This window comes from Acinonyx jubatus, chromosome D4, assembly GCF_027475565.1.
Source record: "Acinonyx jubatus isolate Ajub_Pintada_27869175 chromosome D4, VMU_Ajub_asm_v1.0, whole genome shotgun sequence".
NCBI classification, from domain to species: Eukaryota; Metazoa; Chordata; class Mammalia; order Carnivora; family Felidae; genus Acinonyx; species Acinonyx jubatus.
The window spans coordinates 62,259,646-62,265,756 of NC_069391.1; the positions used below are offsets into that span (position 1 = coordinate 62,259,646).

At 41.5% G+C, this 6,111-nt stretch overlaps 1 non-coding gene across 1 annotated transcript; it reads right to left on the reverse strand.

Moving 5' to 3' along the window:
* Nucleotides 1-2,382: 2,382 nt before the first annotated feature.
* Nucleotides 2,383-2,488, reverse strand: LOC113596159 (U6 spliceosomal RNA). The gene has a single exon (XR_003416900.1). It is a non-coding gene; the product is annotated as a U6 spliceosomal RNA (small nuclear RNA).
* Nucleotides 2,489-6,111: the final 3,623 nt, after the last annotated feature.

The following is a 6,111-nucleotide window of genomic DNA, read 5'->3' on the forward strand; positions in this document are numbered from 1 at the left end:
TCAAAGCAGTTTCAAGGTTATGGAACTGACTAGCATCAACCAAATTTACCAAAGAATTTATATAAATCTGAGTAACAATATAGCAATTTACAACAAGGACTGTTTTGATTAGGTGATGGAGAATGATTGTACCAGTTTTTTGGTAATTCTTCCACCTACAGCAAAGCCAACATTCAGAGATAAATTAAATAAAAGAATTGTGCTTGGTGAGTATGGAATTGGAACAAAGGCAAACCCCCATGTATTCTCACTTTTTGACCCTCTTTCCTACACTCCAGATGTACTATCACCCTTCTGTTTTCATAGTAGACTCTTTCCTTGGTCACGCTTATAATATTTGTTTATATGTAACCCTCACATCCTATTATATTTTTTCAAGGACACATAAAGGTCATCTTAATTGACATTTGTCAGCCAAGATTTAACAAGTTTCCCTTAGTACATATTTGCACTAAACCGTAAAGCTTATCTCATACTCATATCCACTTTTAAATCAGTTATGACCAGTAACTTCTGGAGCATCAATTTCTGATTTTACCCCAGAATTTGGCCTGTACACCTTTGTATACCATGGAAGAATTTGCTCTGTGAGTATAATTCAAATTTGCCATTCAAGCCAGCCAGTGTTTACTTCTTCAGGCATGTGTGACTAATCATAGGCATTTATTACATGCTTAGTTGCCTAAGTGGTATGTCCTAAAGCTAGAGCCTTTTAAAATGTTGTTTTCTTGACATTTGGTTGTCCAGTTGAAGCCTTTACATATCTTTCATCAGCAGAGCATGAATAAAGAGTGGAGTTACTTCAGAATGAGTCTGAGACAGTCCCAGGATTATGGAGAGGCTAGAGAGGCAGGAAGGAGAGAAGCTCAAAAATACAATGTTACTTCTGCCTGGATTGATCCCCAATGTGTACGTTTTTTTATTTTCCAAAATCATTAAATGAAAAGGCAGCTGTTCCAAGGATTCAAGCCCATGACTAGACATGACACTTTGCTTCAGTCATTCATTGCCAGCATCTGCTTGATATGCTGACATTTCAGAAGCCTTCATGATGGTTCATCCTTGGATCTAAAGGACTAGAGTTGGACACACAGATGGCATCCCAGCTGTGTATACACAACCCTGTTTTATCTGCCACCCACACCACATACAGTTTTGTCAAGATTCTGTCACAATGCCAATGTAGCTTCTTTGGGAGCAGCCATTAGAAGAAGAAATTGTTTTTGTCAGCTGCCCAGTGGAGCAGGCCAGCCTGCTGAATGAAGCAGACTGGGCGTTCCATCTGTTTTCTCTTGGGAGTGGTCATGATACTTTTCATGAAGTATCTCAGTGGTGTGAGGCATGTGACAGATATGCCTCAGGGAACAGCACTGTGCTGTGAGCCAGGTAGTAAGACTGTCAGAAATCAGTGTGGGCCTCGGTGAACCCTGGGTCAATGCCCATGTGGAGGAGCTCTTGTACTGGCAGCAGCAAAGCTCCTAAGGCCCACAGACTCATCATGTCAAAAACAAGAACTGTGATCCACCTCTCCAAACACCTTCTCTCTGTGCTTCCTGTCCCAGTCATCAGCACCACCATCTATCAAGAAACCAGAAATCTCTCTTGGGTCACCTTCCCTCACCTCTCAGCAACCCATCGAGTTCAGCCATATGCCCTCTGAATTTTCTCAAATCTATCCACTTTTCTCCATCCCTAATGCCCTAGTTCAACTGGCATTGGGTATGTCCCTCCTGAAAAACTCTGACAGCTTCCTAACTGATCATCTTCATCTGCTGCCCCTCTGCTTGGTCTCCACCCTAGTCCAGGGTGATTTTTATTTATTTATTTATTTTTTTTTAATTTGAGAGAGAAAGAGAAAGAGCACAAGCAGGAAGGGAAGAGCAGAGAGAGAGGGAAAGAACTGTAAGCAGGCTCCAGGCTCAGCACAGAGCCCGACTCTGGTTTGGTCCCATAGACCCTGGGATCATGACTTGAGCTGAAATCAAGAGTCAGACGTTCAACTGACTGAGCCACCCAGGCACCCCGAGGGTAATTTTTTAAAATACAAATACATCACTGCCCTGATGAAAGTCTCCACAATCTCCCACTGGTTTCAGGACACAGATCATCAATATCCAGGTTTGATGCCTCTGCTTGCAACTCCACCTTCATCTTGGGCCACCTACCACCTCCCTCAAATCTTGACAGACCAGCTTTGCTGGCTTTGCTCTCAAATGTCTCACTAGACATGTCTACCAGCTCTTCCTTCTGCTTGCAGCAGAACCTTCTCAACACCATCCCCCTCTGTTTTATTATCGTAAAATAGACACAACATAAAATGTACCATTTCAACCATTTTAAGTATACAGCTGAATAGCATTAAATGCATTTGTGTTGTCATGCAAAAATACAGAACGTGTCACTAGTTGCATGTCAGTCTTACGCAGGGACTATGCTAATCTTCACTGTATTGTTCCAGTTCTAGTCTATGTGCTGCTGAAGTGAGTACTCACCCTCTTCTGACTATCAAGTCTGACCCATCCTGCATATCTTAGCTTTAGTCACTTATTCAGGGAAGCCTTCCAAGACCAGGCCCATCCCTTGTCACATGAGTGACATGATTGTCTGATTGGTGTCTGCTCCCCTCACTAGATTGTGAGTGAGCTCCATTAGGGCAGAACTCAGGACGTAGAGGAGTGGTAGGCACATAGTAGCTCAGAGCATCCTAGTTAAATGAGTAAGTGAATGAATGAATCAATGAAACAACGAAGAAATGCAATTCTACCCACAGTAAAGACCACCTTGGCACTATTGTAGAAAACAATAAAATTCTGCATTGTCTTAAACTCCATTCCAGAGTAGGATCTTGGCTTCATCTTTGGAGAGGGTTTTTTGTTTTGGGTTTTTTTTCCCCTTTTCTCAAATAGAAAAATTACTAATTTGGGCTTTACCTCTCATAAAAAAAGAAAATACATGGTAGTCTTTAAATAGTGTGTTTTCCTTTCATTCTATTTATTGAGGTTTTAAAACAACTGAGTCTAGTGTTAGAGCTCTGCAGCAGTTTGTAATTTCTAAAAACTAATGTAAAGTAGAGCTTATTTGGCACAAGTCTGCAAGACACTAAGCATGATCCTGCCCCACAATATCTGCACAGAAGCCCCTACCATCCATCAGGCTACTAGTGGGGTCTGGAGATGGCTTCCCTTGGAACCTGAGGTTGTCTGCACCCACCAAGTTCACAGAAAACTCGTCATGCTCACCTCCAGGAAGCCCTGCTGTGGGCCAGAAATAGCAGATCTAGGCTTTCATGGGACCAAGGACTCCAACCCTGAGTTACAGCAAGGACAGCTGACACACACATTACCCTTCACACTTTATGTGTTATTCATAACACCAGGAGCTAGGGATCAACATCATCATCAACAACAGTATCCTAATTTTACAGATGAGGGGAAAACATTCAGAGGTCAAGCAGCGGGTCCAATATCTCTCAGTTGGGGCTTTTTCTTTTCATTTCATTTTGCTCTATATGACATTAACTGCTGCACTTTCAGAGGCAATTTCTATTATAATGGAACCCTTGAAGTGGTATAAACAAAGATTCTCTGGCCACTGTGCACTTGGACAAAGCCATAGAAAGTAGAAAGAAATGTGGCCTATGATTATAAAGCCCTTGAATATGACTGAACACTTAGCACTGATTGTACAGTCTGGTTTTTCAATGTGTGTTGACTCACTGGCTGATGAAAAGTCTGAGAAGAGGTATCACATAGTGATGAAGACTGCCTGGTAACACACAAAACCCTAAAAAGCTCTGGGCCCAAGAACTGTCCCCCAGGCTCTGTGTCCACTGCAGAGTGTCCTTGTGCAGACACAGGCTGGGAGCTGGTTCCTGTCCTGGCTTTCTGCCATTTCACTTTATCTTGGGGGGAAAAGCTAGAATGCTCTCTGCCTCCAGGCATAGCATCTGGTAGGCGGGTCCCCCGGGTTTCCTCTAAATCCTGACTGTCCCCACCCTCTTCATGGAGAAGGTGGTAAAGAGCACACTAATCTCTCGGATCAAAGCAAGAACGAAATGCATAACGCTCCCACTGCAAGATCAGAGCATGCTTAGATAACCCCGTGGGCTCTTGGCTGAGGAGGCGATGAGAGAGAGGCGCCTGTCCTGAGGTCACAGACTGAAACCCTCTGACACCTGTCCTTTTGCCACCACCACCCCTGTCCAGCCTTGGCACCACTGAGCCAAAGTTTCCAGTGACCAAAAATGTCCCTCAGTCTGGCATCTCCCATCTCCCCATTAGGTTTTCCTTTTTTTGTATCTACAAATCTGCCTTTCATCACCTCTGCCTCGTGTTCTCCTCAGCACCACACTCCCTGTGACCCTCACCTCCTCTTCCCTTGGCCACAGCTCATTTCTTTTCATGTCCACTGTCAGAACTCCAACTGGAGCTGAATGTGAGTGACTTAGCTTTATTAACATAGCAATGTGTACTTACATCCCTCAATTCTTTATTATCTACTTCCATCTTATGTTTTCCAAAGTTCTTTTGTTTAACAAAGAAATCTTTCCAGAGTTCCTTCATCTTACTCAAGTAAGATGGTCTCACTTCCACTTAATGCAGAAAAGTCTTCAAATTTGGGGATGGGGAGCATGTTATTTTCATGATTTTTAAAAGTTACCATCACTATTGTTACTATGATTATGATTAAGCATTAATTCCCACTGTGATTCCTACTTATAAAATTCTCTCCCGATATAAAAAGCTTCTGTTTTTGTATTTCCTGAAATAAAGGGTTTTATGGTTGAATCTTAACTTTGTCAGCCTAAGAACAATTTCCACTCACCGCATATTACCATCCATACCTGTTCATTTTCTCCCTAAGGTGTGTGTTCTCACACAAGGACACATTGTGTGTGTAAAAGGCACCAAGAACATGCCTGTGGTCAAGGAGAACAACACCCTGCTTGTTCAGGTATTTATTCCTGTTCTTTTAACTTTTCCTTGCTTTTCAGAAAAAATTAATGCTCTGAGAAAACCACAAGTAGTTGTAGAGAAAAATACTAATGATTTATTGAGGGGAAATTCTTACAATATCCATTATCAAGTGCTTATTTGCTCTTAGTACTTACAGTTTAAGTCATTTAAAATTATTCATGATCATGTATTTTGAAGTGCTCATTTAACAAACTTACTGTTGAAATTATGGAATGGAAAGGCTGCAGAAGAGGTACTGAAGACGGACACACTGAGTTGGAAACCTCTGTGCAGCTTTCTTCTGCTAATGCCAAAAGGGCTAATCTGAAAGCCCTTTTGCAAAGGGGCTACAAAGCATGGCATCATGCTGAGAGTTAAATTACTTAGTTCACCGAAAGCAAAACGAATGATTGCCATGCATTGCTATGTGTGATCATTCAGTGTGTGTAGGAGGATTTGTAGGTCTTGTAACAACAACAAACTAACTCTGGAAGCTGAAGATGAGGGGCCCATAAGCACAAGTAGCTGGCTAGGGAAGCAGCTGTGGTGATGTTAGGCATTGTCCTAACCAGACATTTATCATTGAGTGAGTATCAACCTGACTTCTTGATGCTTCAAAAGTATAAACAAGATGATTTATAGGGACTTGAAATCTCATTTGTAAGAACAAAATTAGTATAATGAGCCCAACATGCAACTGGTTAGAGGCTAAGAAGTTTTCCTGAATAAGGGGCAATTTCCTTCAACTTCTTTCTCATTATTCACTTTGCCAAGCATCGTCCTCCATTTTTGTGCCTTGATTTGCTGCTATGGAAAAATTCCCCCCAAAATAACTTTATTATGATGCTCTCATTCTTACTCAGTAATTTGTTCTCTTACCTATCACCCCTATAGAAAACCTATTCTGAACATGTGGAGACTTTGTACTTATTGGGGGTCCAAAAGTGGGAAGACACAACTAGAAATTTAATAACATAGTATTATTGCTAGCCCTTTTTACTATCAGGCCTAAGTATGTTCTAATTTAAATAATGCCTTATACACCGCACTCAATACTGGTTTTCCAGATTAGAACATAAGATATAAACAAACATTTCAATCATTTAGAGTTGTGAAGTATACCCTTCAAATGTAACCACTAACCCTGAAGACAGAT